We start from the raw sequence: 15,817 nt of genomic DNA, 5'->3' as shown, positions 1-15,817 counted from the left end.
AACAAAGAAACATTTTGGTACCCAAAACTATCAATATACAACATTTTAAATGCCAGTTACCTGCAAATAAGGGACCTACAATTGATGGTTTCACTCCGACACATTGATAACCAAGGTGGCACAATTTCCATTTACATACACATATGCACTCAACGCACATATTTGTGTTCACGTGTGCTACTTAGCTTTATTACTATCACATAGGGGGCAAGGCCCGATGTGACAGCACTGGGGAGGTTACAAGTTCTCTTCACGGAGATATCCTGCGTTTATTACCCCTGATGTCTCCACTGCCTTGACTCATGCTGATGGAGCACAGGACTGGGATCGATTAGCTGTGCACCCAGCTTTCTAGAGGGGATTTTGACAGCTCTGAACTAAAAGTGCTCAGAGCGAGTGCTTCCGGTTTACACTTCTGCAGAGGACATCTTCTCCCATTCACCCTTCTGATGTTAGTTGTTGAGATCTTGAACTCCCAGGAGGAGCAGCAGAGCCCTGATACCAATTAGAGTTAGCGCCAGAGGGGGGGGTTGGGGTGTGGCATAAGCTTGAGTCACGTAAAAGTGACCCAAAAGCTCTACAGCCGCCCAGGTCACTTTTACAGCAAAGCCAGGCTCCCGATGATAAAAACAGAAACAAGCTAATAACTCCTACTACAAATATAGGCTAGGTTCAACCTGTTCACCTGGTTGGTCGTGCCTGGTATCTTCAAAAAGGCTAACTAGCTAAAGAGACCAAGAGAAGCTAGAAAACTGAGGGAGGGGCGTGTTCGCTCCCAAAATGAAGTCCTTTTGCTTTGGCAGATCACACATCAGTGTTCTGGTGTATCTATCTTCAGCAGCGGCTCCAGCAGCTTCTTCCCCGCCTTCAGATGTAGGCTCCCAGCAGCTCCAGCAGTCCCTGCAGTGGAGAAGGTTCCTTCTCCTGGTTCAGCAGTCCTGCTTGCTCGGTGGAGCCGCTATCCATCCCTGGCTTGGAACCTGCTTCCCAGTGACATGCCTTGATCTCCGATGTGCTTGTGTGTGCGCGAATTACTATTGTTTTCATATATCTTGAATAAAACTAACATACTACACTATGTGGCTGCCTGGTGCCCCTCTCTTTCCTTTCCCTTGTTTTGAACTAGTAAAGAGTTAGCTCATCTTTACCAAAAAACTGCCTATGCAGATAAGGGGAAAACAAACTGTGCAGCTCTTATTAAAGTTTAATATTACCCTTGCTATAGGTGTAGGCCATTTACATACTTCATGAAGCCTGACTGGAATACTCCCAGGGTTTTGCTAGGATGTTGCTAAGTGAGGCCTAGTAATTACTGCTCACCTCCACCATCAAAAGAGTGAGCTCTCAAACGCTTGTCTCAGAGCTACTGCACCAGGGGAGAGAAAGCACATACGAGGGGGTTTGAATCAGAAAAAGCTCACTTCTGTGATGGTGAAGGTGAGCAGTAACGACTAGGCCTCTCTTAGCAATGTCCTAGCAGTGTCCTGGGAGTATTCCAGTTAGGCTTTATGAGGAATGTAAATGGCCTACACCTATAGCAAGGGCATTATGCAGTCAGAGCTGCACAGTTTATTTTTATCTACAAACTCCCCTTACCTGCATAGGCAGTTTTTTTTTGTAAAGGCAAGCTAACCCTTTAAGGAACTAAAAAATGCTGCCAAACAGAGCACTCTGCTGAAGTGAACTCTACAGAAGCATATAAAAAAATTCAAGTTAGACTTACCGGTAACTTGTTTTCCAGGAGTCTTTCAGGACAGCACTTGAGAGAGTGACTCCTCCCCTTGCAAACAGGAAACACCTCTTCCACCAAACTTTAAAAGGAGGCTCCTTTCCACACATTGTCAGTAGTAGTAGAGAAGCTCCGGCCACAAACTGGAACACATAATCGAGATATGATTAGTCACAGTATATTTATATATATAAAAACAATAGGGCGGGATGCTGCTGTCCTGAAAGACTCCTGGAAAACAAGTTACCGGTAAGTCTAACTTGAATTTTCCCTTAACGTCTTTCAGGACAGCACTTGAGAGGATAATAGAGACTTACCCCCCTAGGGAGGGACCACAGCCTGCAGAACCTTTCTGCCAAAAGCCTGATCCCTTGCAGACAGGAGATCCAGTCTGTAATGACGGACAAACGTTAAGTAGCTTGACCACGGAGTCGCCTTACAAATCTGATCTAGGGTGGCACCAGCTCTTTCTGCCCATGTAGTGGCCTGGGCCCTCATTGAATGAGCCCTAATTCCCAGCGGGGAAGATAAACCCATTTGAGAATAGGCTACAGAAATAGCTGTCTTAAGCCATCTAGACAATGATCCTTTTGATGCTTGGTGGCCTTTTTTGTTTCCAGAAAAAAGAACAAATAATGAATCTGAAGCTCTAAACCCTCCTGTTACTTCCAAATAATGTAATAGGATACGTCTTACATCCAAGCTGTGAAACTGCTCTTCCTTTTTACCCGAAGGGTTAGCACAAAAGGTTGGGAGAGTAATCTCCTGAGACCTGTTACTAAAGTTTGCCACTTTTGGCAAAAAACTCTGGATCTACTTTAAGGACAACCCTATCAGGAAAAACTGACAAAAAAGGCTCTTTTACTGATAGGGCGTGCAGTTCACTAATCCTTCTTGCTGAAGTAATTGCGACCAGAAAAATAGTTTTCAAAGTTAAATTCTTAAGGGATATGGCCTGTAAAGGCTCAAATGGTTCTTTTACCAGAGCTTGCAGAACCACCGAGAGATCCCAATTTGGGAAATGCCTCACTGAGACCGGTCAAGACCTGGAAAGTGCTTTGAAAAATCTCATGATCAGAGTTTCTGAAGATAAGGATCTCTCCAGATAAACTCCCAAAGCGGCCACCTGCACTTTAAGAGTGCTGACCGCAAGATCCTTGTCTGTACCTTTTTTCCAAAAACTCCAGCACTGAAACTAGGTCTTTAACATCCCTATGTTCTGAATGACAGAAAGAAACATAGACTTTCCATACTTTGGCATAAATATCCCTGGTTACCTTTTTCCTACTGGAAAGCAACGTAGTAGTTAAATGCTCTGAAAAGCCTTTGCTTCTCATTAATTGCTCCTCAGATACCAGGCAGTGAGTTTTAACCTGCCTACATCTGGATGATGCACTGGACCCTGAATCAACAGATCCTGACTGAGCGGAAGATGCCAACATGGTTTGATTGCCAACTAAAGAATCGTGGCAAACCAAGCTCTCTTTGGCCAATATGGAGTAATCAAAATTATTGATACTGTCTCTGAGTATTTTTCTCAACACTAGTGGGATTAACCGGAATGGAGGAAAAGCATATCCTAGGTGAATCCCATGGATGTGCCAGAGCATCTATCCCCTGAGAGCAATTGTCTCTCTGAAGGGAGAAAAAATTCGGGAGCTGCGTGTTTTGTCTTGAAGCAAACAGGTCTACCTGCGGAAGGCCCCAAGTACTGGTGATTAATGCAAACACCTCCCTGTTCAGACTCCACTCTGATTCCTGAACTTTCTGTCGGCTCAGATAATCCACTACCTCGTTTAATGTGCCTTTGAGATGGACTGCGGATAGAGATAGTAAGTGGTTTTCCGCCCACTCCAGAATCTCTACTGACAGTAAGTGAAGAGCCCTGCTTCTTGTGCCTCCCTGTTTGTTCAGGTAGGCTATGGTAGTTGCATTGTCTGACAAAATCTGGACATGGCAACCTATGAGGTTTTGAGAGAAGAAAGCTAATGCTAGGGCCACCGCTTTTAGCTCTCTCCAATTTGAGGATTTTTGGGCCTCGAACTGGGACCATGTTCCCTGTGCTAAGGCCTGACCCATGTGGCCCCCCCATCCCCGCAAACTGGCGTCTGTTGTGACCACTTTTCCGGTCGGAAAAAAACAAAGAAGAACGCTTTGCAGTACCACATGACTTTTCCACCACCAAAGTGAACGTTTGACTCTGGTGGGGATCTTTATTTTCGTATCTAAACTCTCTGTCCTGTGGTTCCATGTTCTTAGAAGGAACCTCTGGAGAGCCCTGAAATGCAGCCTTGCCCATTGGATGGCTGGCATAGAAGAGGTTAATGTCCCCAAAGCAGACATAACCTTTCGGACTGAAATCAGTTGATTTGTTTGTAGTGTCGTTATTACCCTTTGAACCTTGATCTTTTTCTCTTCTGGGAGAAAAATCTTTTGCTCAACCGAATTTATCAAGTAACCCAGAAACAGTACTTGCTGAGCTGGAATGAAATTCAATTTTTGAACATTCACTATCCACCCTAGTGACTCCAAATGACTGCAGGCTCTGTTCAGATCCTCCTGCAACTTTTCCCTGGATGGGGCAAAAAAGAGGAGGTCGTCCAGATATGGAATTACCGCAATCCCCTGGAGTCGAAGAGGGGCGAGAGCTTCTGCCATTACTTTCGTAAAAATACGAGGAGCTGACGACAGGCCAAAGGGAAGGGCCCTGAACTGAAGATGTATAAGCTCTTTGCCCATATTCACCGCAAACCTCAGGAATCTCTGGGACTGAGTTGCTACAGGAACATGAAGGTAAGCATCCCTCAGATCGATTGATGCCATAAAACAATCTTTTGTCAATGTTCCTGACTGTAAAAATTGAGTCCATACAAAACTTTTTGTATAGGACCGACTTGTTCAGGGGTTTTCTGTTGAGGATAAGACAGAAGTTTCCGGATGGTTTTCTTATCAGAAATATGTGTGAATAGAAGCCCTGACCCTGTTCTTCTGGGGATACTGGTATCACTACCCTCTGGTGCCTCAGATCCTTTAAAAGGTTCTTCATGGCCAGGGCCTTTGTTAGATCCCTTGGTAAGTTTGTTACAAAGAATCTTTCTGACGAGCGATCCGAAAACTCTATCCTGTAACCTTGGGACAGCATGTCTAAAATATATTGACTTTCTGTCATGCTGGCCCAAAGGGGCAGGAAACTTTGAAGCCTCCCCCCCCCGGTACGCACAAGTCATTGCGTTTTACCGGAGGCTGCAGGAGGATGGAAAAGGACATTTCCTTTTCCCTTTCCCTTCTGCGATGCCCAATTTTTTCTTTTCTCCTGAGGTTTGGTTTGTTCCTGAGCCCTTTGGGAACAAAAAAAACGTTTAACTGGCTGTTTTTTTCTTTTTGATAGGGAAAGACTTCTTTTTATCAGCTGTTCTATCTAGAACCACATCTAAGTCAGGACCAAAAAGCAAGTCTCCCAGGAACGGTATCCCACACAGCTTGTTTTTGGATGCCGCGTACCCCGGCCAAGTTTTCAACCACAGAGCTCTTCTGGCCGAGTTAGCTAAGGCTGCAGATCTAGCTGTCATTTTAATTGATTCCGCTGAGGCATCAGAAATAAATGCAACAGCGGCTAACAGAGTCGAGAACGAATCCAAAATTTCTTGTTTTGGTGAGTCTGCTGAGATATGGGCCTTAAGTTAATCTAACCAGAACTCCATAATCCTGGATACCACCGTAGTCGCTAGAGGTCGACCGATATGGGTTTTTCTCTGGCCGATGCCGATATTTAGAAATCGCGGTGGCCGATATGTGATGCCGATTTTTTTGGGCCGATATATTAGGCCGATTTTTTTTTTTTCCCCCTTCATCTCATAAAATCTAACAGTTAGACCCCTTTCACACTGGGGCGTTTTTTTAGGCGCTTTTGGGCTAAAAATAGCGCCTGTAAAGTGCCTGTAAAACGGCTTCCCTACAGTCTCAGTGTGATATCCCGAGTGCTTTCACACTGAGGCGATGCGCTGGCAGGATGTCTTTGGAGTGGTGTATACCGCTCCTCCACCACTCCTGCCCATTGAAATGAATGTGCACCGCTGCCGAAGCGGCTGCAAAGCGTTTCGGCAGCAGCACTTCAGGGGCGCATTTAACCCCTTCCTCGGCCGCTAGCTGGGTTATAAGCGCCCCGCTAGCAGCCGATTAGCGCCGCTAAAATGACGGTAAAGCACCGTTAAAACTAACAGCGTTTTACCGTCAACGCCTGCCCGCTCCAGTGTGAAAGCAACCTTAAGTAATAAGTGATACAGAAATTTTTTTACATTTAAACATTTATTGAACAAAACAAACCTCCAATCAGTTCACTTGTATGTATAATTTAGATTAAAAAAAATAAATAACCATATCTTAAATATTAAATACACAAAAACAGGTAACCAAAACTTTTGGACGAAAAAAAATGGGCTAACTTTACTGCTTATTTTTTTTTTTTTAATTAGTGTATTTTATTTTAAAAAATTGCGTTTGAAAGACCGCTGCGCAAATACCGTGTGACATAAAATATTGCAACAACCGCTATTTTATTCCCTAGGGTCTCTGCTAAAAAAAATATATATAATGTTTGGGGGTTCCAAGTGATTTTCTAGCAGAAAATACAGAATTTTTACTTGTAAGCAACAAATGTCAAAAAAGATTTAGTCTTTAAATGGTTAAACTGAGAACTTCTACACATGGAGTTCAGTCTATTGATAAAACAACCCAAAGAGATACAAATGTATCTTCTTATCAGATTTGGCAGGCTGCCCAGAGGAGGAGAGAAGAAACCTTCAGACAACTTGCAATTGACTTCTATTACAGAAGTCATTTGCAAGTCCCGCTGAAGTTATAATCGGCTTTTTTTATCAGCACAATCAGCCGATGCCGATTAAGTAAAAAAAGCCAAATATCGGCCGATATATCGGTCGACCTCTAGTAGTCGCCATAGCAGGTTTAAGATTTCCCATGATGGATTGCCATGCCCTTTTTAGTAGCTGGTCCATCCTTTTGTCCATGGGATCTCTTAACACCCCCATGTCCTCGAATGCCAAAACTGTTGACCTCGAGACTTGGGAAAACGCGGCATCTAGTTTGGGGGTTTTGTTCCAAACCGCCGCTGGATCTTCATCAAAAGAGAAACGCCTTTTTAAGGCTTTGGGAAAGAAAGGTCTTCTCTCTGGCTCTGTCCACTCTTTCTTAATAGTCTCAGTACTGGGAAATTGCGATTTTTTGTGTTCGCTGAGCCCTGCATACATTTTGTCATGCAGAGATAACTCCTTTCTTTCCTCTTCCAGACCCAGTGTGGTATAGATTGCTTTTAACAGGCCATCTACCTGTTCTAAAGACAATTTACATTTTGAAGGTAAATTTTCTCCTTCCTCCCCCTCATCAGACTCCTCTGCAGATTGGAGAGGGGGAATGTCCCTCTGGGGTAGGAGATGCCTCAGTCTTCACCGTCGGGACTATAAGTGAGTCTTGAGAGAACTGTGAGGTAGTTGGTTGACTCAGGGATGGGTTTGCTAGAGAAGAGCGAAATGATTGAATAGTCGCATCAAGTGCTTTTTTATCAGATGCAATCAAGTCGCTGCAAGCGGAAGAAGCTTCTTCTTTAACTAGCGAATCAATACAGGCTTGACATAAAGTCTTCTTCCATCCTTCAGGTGGTAGTTTAGATTTACATGAAGGGCATTTCCTTTTTGCCACTGGATCAGAGCTCTTGGCCATGAGACAAAAAGAAGAAACCATCCCAGTGAGACAACCTGTCCTTTTTACAAGGATGCTCACCACAGGTGCACAGTAAGAACTAAAGCTGCCTCATGTGCCCAAATTATGCCGTACGCCTGTTCCGTGGGCACCACCCCCTTCCCGGATGCCTCACTTCCGGCGGATGGAGCCCCGCTGCCCTCCCCAAGATGGCGGCGGCGAAATAAACAACAGGCGGTGGACCGAAGAAAAAAACACAGTAAACGGCCACTGCCTGCCTTGCCGCCGCCCAGGAGTGATGCCCACAACAGTCAGACTCACCCTGAGCCCAGATGAAGAGGGAGAGGGAGCCCAGCCAGCAGCACCCAACATCAGCTGTGGAATGGGAGGAACAGCTCCCATGAGGTGAAAAAAGCATTTAGTGAAAACACAGGGAACCTGAGCTCCCAGGATAGCACCTGAGAGCCCTGACTTCCCCACGAAGTGTTCCCTCCGGAGGAAACACAAAAACTGACAATGTGTGGAAAGGAGCCTCCTTTTAAAGTTTGGTGGAAGAGGCATTTCCTGTTTGCAAGGGGAGGAGTCACTCTCTCAAGTGCTGTCCTGAAAGACATTAAGGGAAATAAAGGTTGTGTTTTTCAATGCTTCCACTCCTACTCATGGAATAGTATTGCTAGAAAACCTTAAATCGGGCAATTTTTTTATTGATCACTAAATACACACGCCTTAATAAATGGGCCATATATGGTTCCAAAACATTACACTATTGTGATGAATAACAAATCCCTGGCGAAGGATGAAATAGACTGGTAACAATGGTTCTTCTGGTTTTCAAAATGTTCTGCCGTGCCTAATACACATTAGCAGTAACGCATTTGTTGTTATAGCTATCTCCATGCAATACTATGTTCTTTCCCATGTTTGCTTTCTGCAGTTTCTCAGGTTCTCCCAGCTTGATTTCCAGCAGTGGACCCAGTCTCAGATTTTTTTTTTTTTTTACTATATACAATTTAGTATCAGAGTTCAGCTATTTGGTGATACATAGTTTCCCCATACATAGTTTCTGTTTATGAATATTACATGGGGGAGATAGGTGCGTTTGTATTATTTAAGATTAGTTTTGTTTCTGCTTCCTGGCTGTGTGCATTCTCTAGCAGGATGTGAGCCCAGTGATTTTTAGAGCTCTTACAGCATAACAATGAGCTTCAGCTGCAAAAAAAACAGACATTTCTGGCAATGTTAACCTTCAGTAATCTACTGGTGCTGTTTTCATTATCCGCCTACACAATCTGTTTTAAGAATAGCTAAAAAAATAAATACTATAGCTGGTAAGGGTGCTCCCAGATATCGAATGCTGTTAACCACGCAGGTAAAATCCAGCAATTCTAAACCTGGTCATACACAAAATGACTATCAAGTGGTTTCTGATAAACTGAACAAAATGTGTTATATGGGTGACCCTGTTGGCACTCGCTTGCTTGCCATCCTTGGATTGATATACAGGAGTCGGGTGGAGAATTGTAGGGCCAAACAGTGGCTGCATCCACTGTTCGGGTATTCTGACAGCCGAGTCCAGCTTTTAAAATAAAATAGCTGGCACTGCCGATTCGCTCATGGAGGAATCTGGTATTTTTTTTTACATTTAATAGCAACTGAAACGGATTCCTAACCTATCCTGTTCCATCCAAGAATGGTCAGCTCACCTGACATGCTTGATATACCGTATATATTCGAGTAGAAGTCGAGATTTTCAGCCCTTTTTTTAGGGCTGAAAGTGCCCCCCTCGACTTATACTTGAGTCACCACCGTCTGCCTACATGATCAGCGTGTCATGCAGGCAGACGGCGGCCAGCGTGTGCTATTACTATTCGGCGCCCAATTACTGTTCAAAAGACGCGCCTCCTTCTCATCTGTTATAGGCAAAAAACTCAATTTCCCAGCAGTCAGAGTACAGCCTATCACGGACATTCTCTCATCCTCGTCCATGGTATGAGGATGAGAGAATGTCTGTGATAGGCTGACTGCTGGGAAATGGAGTTTTCTGCCTATCACGGACGAGAAGGAAGCGGCGCGGCTTTTAAACAGTGAATAGTAATAGCACATGCTGATCGGTGCAGAGCGGCACACGGAAGCATGCACAGGACACATGTACATATACACAGGACACATGTACATATACACAGGACACATGCACAGGGAGTTATACAGCTGCAGTTGGGCATTGTTGACCCTCTTTTTCCACTTACAGTAGCTGCTGCATTTCTCACCCTCATCTTATACTCGGGTCAATAAGTTTTCCCTATTTTTTTGTGGTAAATTAGGGCCTGAACTTATACTCGAGTATATACGGTAAGTCATACAGTGGCAGGAAAAATGATGTGAACCTCTTAGAATTGACTGGTTTTCTGCAGTAATGTGCTCTGAGCCTCATCTAATGGCCCGTCTGAAAAGGATACAAAAAATACCGCTTTTGAAGCGATTATACGATAATCTGATCAGTAATACACAGCTTTCGAGAGCCAATCACGACAGTACATCTGATATTATCCGATGGGACAAGCGCGAAAATTTTTCTCGTACGATAGAAGATAGTACGATTTTCATTTAACCACTTGGCGACCGGCTCACGCCAATATACGTCGGCAAAGTAGCACGGGTGCGCAAAATCCCGTATGGGTACGTTGGCCCTTTAACCATAAGTCACAACTTAGAGATCGGGCAAATATAGTTTCCCATCAAAGCTTTGGAAAAGGCAAAGACTTGAGAATTCCTGATCATCTATTTACAGCCAGCCACTGAATAAACCTCTGTTCACTGAATTACTAAAGGCAACCTGTCAGGATACATAATTGGAAGCTGCCTTGCTTTTTGTAGGTGAATGCTCCTGGGCTGTCACCCTTTATCCTGAGGTCATTACTGGTAAGCTATTGCCCAGGAACAAGAAGATGCATGAGACAATGTATATATAATGCATCCGGAAAGTATTCACAGCGCTTCACTTTTTCCACATTTTATTATGTTACAGCCTTATTCCCAAATTGATTAATTCATAATTTTCCTCAGAATTCTACAAACAATACCCCATAATGAAAATGTAAAAAAAGTTGGTTGAAATCTTTGCAAATGTATAAAAAAGAAAAAAGAAAAAAAAAAAGAAAAAAAAAGAAAGAAAATCACATGTACATAAATGTACGTGCATACAGACAGGATGTGACCGCTGTGCAGCCGTCAGTGGAGTACGTGCATACAGACAGGAAGTGAACGCTGTGCAGCCGTCAGTGGAGTACGTGCAGACAGGAAGTGAACTTATTGCAGACATCAGTGGGGTACATGCATACAGGAAATTAACTCATTGCAGACATCAGTGGGGTACATGCATACAGACAGGAAGTGAATGCTGTGCAGATATCAGTGGGGTACATGCATACAGAGAGGAAGTGAACTTATTGCAGACATCAGTGGGGTACATGCATACAGACAGGAAGTGAATGCTGTGCAGATATCAGTGGGGTACATGCATACAGAGAGGAAGTGAACTTATTGCAGACATCAGTGGGGTACATGCATACGGACCGGAAGTGAATGCTGTGCAGCTGTCAGTGGAGTACGTGCATGTAGACAGGAAGTGAATGCTGTCAGTGGAGTACGTGCATACAGACAGGACGTGAATGCTGTGCAGCCGTCAATGGAGTACGTGTACACAGACAGGAAGTGAACGCTGTGCAGCCGTCAGTGGGGTACGTGCAAACAGACAGGAAGTGAACGCTGTGCAGCCGTCAGTGGGGTACGTGCAAACAGACAGGAAGTGAATGCTGTGCAGCCGTCAGTGGGGTACGTACACACAGACAGGATGTGAACGCTGTGCAGCCGTCAATGGAGTACGTGTACACAGACAGGAAGTGAACGCTGTGCAGCCGTCAGTGGGGTACGTGCAAACAGACAGGAAGTGAACGCTGTGCAGCCGTCAGTGGGGTACGTGCAAACAGACAGGAAGTGAATGCTGTGCAGCCGTCAGTGGGGTACGTACACACAGACAGGATGTGAACGCTGTGCAGCCGTCAGTGGGGTACGTGCAAACAGACAGGAAGTGAACGCTGTGCAGCCGTCAGTGGGGTACGTGCAAACAGACAGGAAGTGAATGCTGTGCAGCCGTCAGTGGGGTACGTACACACAGACAGGATGTGAACGCTCGCTGTGCAGCCGTCAGTGGGGTACGTGCATACAGACTGGAAGTGACCTTATTGCAGACATCAGTGGGGTACATGCAGACAGGAAGTGAACTCATTTCAGACATCAGTGGGGTACATGCATACAGACAGGAAGTGAATGCTGTGCAGATATCAGTGGGGTACATGCATACAGACAGGAAGTGAACTTATTGCAGACATCAGTGGGGTACATGCATACAGACAGGAAGTGAACTTATTGCAGACATCAGTGGGGTACCTGCATACAGACAGGAAGTGAATGCTGTGCAGATATCAGTGGGGTACCTGCATACAGACAGGAAGTGAATGCTGTGCAGACATCAGTGGGGTACCTGCATACAGACAAGAAGTGAATGCTGTGCAGACATCAGTGGGGTACCTGCACACAGGCAGGAAGTGAACTTATTGCAGACATCAGTGGGGTACATGCATACAGACAGGAAGTGAATGCTGTGCAGACAGGGGGGTACATGCACACAAACAGGAAGTGAACCTATTGCAGACATCAGTGGAGTACTGCCATGCATACAGACAGGAAGTGTTTAGATAAGGTTACATTAGATGAGCAGCACTGAAGATGAATACAGATTGTATTTGCTGATAGCACACAGGTCTTACAAAAGGTGACAGCCTGCACTATCCACACACAGAACACTCCCAGTCCTGGCCGCTTTCTTCCCCTCCCCCCTTCAGGGATGTATCACATCCTACAACAAACCTTATGAAGCAGTGACCGGGGACACGGAGGTCTCTGAGGAAGGTGTGGTTGGGGGAGGTGCGGGGCACACCGGAGTTCATGTCACGTGTGCTGTACGGTACACCGGGCTCCCCTGTCCCGCTCTTTCCAACTATCCCCGCCGCCTCAGAAATCCCATTAAAGTTTCCCTATTTCCGCGAACGCCGCCATGTTGAGGCCGCGTCATCACCGAGTAGAGGGAGCGGGAAGGGACACACTGCTGGGGGCGGGGAAGCTTCGCGAACATCTCACACTTTACCTCAGCTTTACTTTCTATATGAAATGAAGCCAGCAGAGAATTCTTCTACATTGTACATATTGTGGCCCAATGATATTCCACCCTTCCTGTAATGCCATGTGTGATTGTTGTACGTGTACACATTGTGGTGCACATTATGGGGGGTACACAACTTTTTTTATTTATGTTTTTAACTACTTCCAGTCTGGGCCTTTTCTGGCATTTTTGTTCACATGTAACAATCAGTATTTTTTTGCTAGAAAATTACTTAGAACCCCCAAACATAGATTTCTTTTTTTTAAAGTAGAGACCCTAGAGAACAAATTGGTGGGTTTTACAATTTTTTACGCCTCACGGTTTTTGCGCAGCGGTTTTTCAAACTCAATTTTCTTGGAAAAAATACACTTTTTTCGAATTTTAATGCAAAAAAAACAAAAAAAAAAAACAAATAACCCAGTTTTTGTGTAAAATATAAAAGATGATAAATAGATACCAAACATGTCAAAATTGTGCACGCCTGTGCAACGGCGACAAACGACGTCAGTTTTACTATCCATGAGCAACTTTTTAAAAGCCTTTAGAGGTTACCACTTTTGATTTACACAGGAGGTCTGATGATAGAATTACTGCTCGTGATCTGACGTTCGCGGTGATACCTCACGTGTGGGACGATCTCTGTTTGCATGCATGTGGGACCAAAGTGCGCGAGCACAGGAGGACGGGGCACTTTTTTTTTTTTCAATTATTTGTTTAATTTTTTTTTTTATTTCACACTTTAATTTTTTTTTATTTTTATGTGAACATCCTTATGACAGCAATAGGCGGTGACAGGTCCTCTTTATGGAGAGATCTGAGGTCTATAAGACCCCAAATCCCTACGCTGCACTTAAAAGCATTCCAAACACCAAGATGGTGTTGCTAACTTCAAAAAATGGCACCGATGGTTTACGAGTAAACCGAAAGTGATGTCATGTCATCGCTTCCCAGTTACCATTAGGAACAGCCGATTAACCACTTGCTTACTGGGCACTTAAACTCCCCTCCTTCCCAGACCAATTTTCAGCTTTCAGCGCTGACACACTTTGAATGACAATTGCGCGGTCATACAACACTGTACCCAAATGAAATTTTTATCATTTTTTTTACACAAATATTTAACCATTTCCATACCGGGCCATAGTAAAATGACGGCCGCGGGAACCCTTCCTCCCTCCGGGTGGTTGTCATATGACGTCCTCGGCTTCCCGGCATTGTGGAGAGCGCGCGCTGCATCACTGGGGACCCAATGCATGTGCCCGGCGGCTGCGATGTCCGCCGGGCACCCGCGATCGCTCATCACAGGGCAGGGACGTGGATCTGTGTGTGTAAACACACAGATCCACGACCTGTCAGGGGAGAGGTGAACTGATCGTATGTTCCTTGTATATAGGAACACCGATCGGTCTCCTCCCCTTATCAGTCCCCTCCCCCCACAGTTAGAATCACTCCCTAGGACACACATTTAACCCCTTCAGCGCCCCCTAGTGTTAACCCCTTCCCTGCCAATGACATTTATACAGTAAATCAGTCCATTTTTAGCGCTTTATAAATGTCAATGGTCCCAAAATAGTGTCAAAAGTGTCCAATCTGTCCGCCGCAATGTCACAGTTACAATAAAAATCGCAGATCGCCGCCATTAGTAGTTAAAAAAAAATAATAAAAATGACATAAATCTTTCCCCTATTTTGTAGATGCTATAACTTTTGCGCAAACCAATCAATATATGCTTATTGCGATTTTTTTTTTTTTTTTTTTTACCAAAAATATGTAGAAGAATACATATCGTCCTAAACTGAAAAAAAAATGGGATATTTATTATAGCAAAAAGTAATAATATTGTGTTTTTTTCAAAATTGTCGGTCATTTTTGTTTATAGCACAAAAAATAAAAACCGCAGAGGTGATCAAATACTACCAAAAGAAAGCTCTATTTGTGGGAGAAAAAAATGATCAAAATTTAATTTGAGTACAACGTCGCATGACTGTGCAATTGTCATTCAAAGTGTGATAGCACTGAAAGCTGAAAATTGGCCTGGGCAGGAAGGGGGTGAAAATGCCCTGTATTGAAGTGGTTAATCACAGCTGGGATTTTTATTTTTTGCTAAACAAACAAAAGAAGATGGAAAATTTTGAAAAAAAAAATCCTGTTTCATAGTTTGTTATAAAATTTTGCAAACAGGTAATTTTTCTCCTTCATTGATATGCGCTGATGAGGCAGCACTGGTGGGCACTGATAGGCACAGATAAGGCGGCACTGATGGGTGGCACTGATGGGTACTGATAGGTGTTACTAATAGGTGTTACTGATACGTACCACTAATGGGCACTGATAGGTGGCACTGATGGGCACTGGTAGATGACACTGATGGGCAGCACTGTTGATGAGGCACTGATTGGTGGCACTGGTAGGTGGCACTGGTGGGCACTGGCAGGCGGCACTGTTGTGCACTGGTGGGTAGCACAGGTGGGCACAGATGAGCTGGCGGCAGCTCTCCTTGATCGGGACCGATGTCCCTCTGGCAGCAGCCGGTGATCGGCTATCAGCGCGAGGAGAAAAAATAGCCAGATACCGGCTCTGTTTACATCACATGATCAGCTGTCATTGGCTGACAGCTGGTGAGATTGTAAGGGGTTGAGATCGACCCCTAACTCAGATTTGTGATCAGCCGAGTCTCATAGACTCGCTGATCACAGAGCACGCCACGCGCGCCCTGCAGGGGGCACGCAGGCAGTTTAAGCACGGGAGGACGTCTATTGACGCCCTCCTGTCAAAATAGGTCTGCGCTGTAGCTGTCATTCAGCTATAGTGCGGATATGAAGAAGTTAAAGCCGATCCTGACTTTGGCTGTCCGGCCAGTCGATGGATCTCCCGGTAGAACGAGAGAACGGTGGGGGGGTGGACAATCAAGGCTATGTGAACCGTTCCGATTGCTATTACAAAAGCACCGGCTTTAAAAAAGTGGCTGCAGGCATCATCCCAGTATAACCACCGAAAGTGGTTAATCTGATTAGTGTGAGATTCAAGCAAAATGATCAAATCCACAAAGAATCGAATAGCCCCAACTTCCATTCCAATCAATTTAGATCAGGCTAAGTTGATTGGTCCGGGCAGCAAATTATCAACCATATTGCATCAATAATAGGCCCTGCAATACT

The 15,817-nt window shown here is 44.6% G+C and overlaps 1 protein-coding gene across 1 annotated transcript in view; it reads right to left on the bottom strand.

Moving 5' to 3' along the window:
- The window catches only part of TMEM168 (transmembrane protein 168), a 41,786-nt gene extending 29,172 nt beyond the window's left edge, over positions 1–12,614 (bottom strand). Inside the window, exon 1 of the mRNA XM_073619887.1 lies at positions 12,368–12,614. The gene's annotated coding sequence lies outside the window, so the exon portion shown is untranslated. The remainder of the gene's footprint in view (positions 1–12,367) is intronic.
- Between the last annotated feature and the right edge of the window lie 3,203 nt (positions 12,615–15,817).

The sequence above is a fragment of the Aquarana catesbeiana genome, linkage group LG03 (assembly GCF_042186555.1).
Source record: "Aquarana catesbeiana isolate 2022-GZ linkage group LG03, ASM4218655v1, whole genome shotgun sequence".
Taxonomy (NCBI): domain Eukaryota; kingdom Metazoa; phylum Chordata; class Amphibia; order Anura; family Ranidae; genus Aquarana; species Aquarana catesbeiana.
This window is presented reverse-complemented; position numbering and strand designations above follow the sequence as displayed.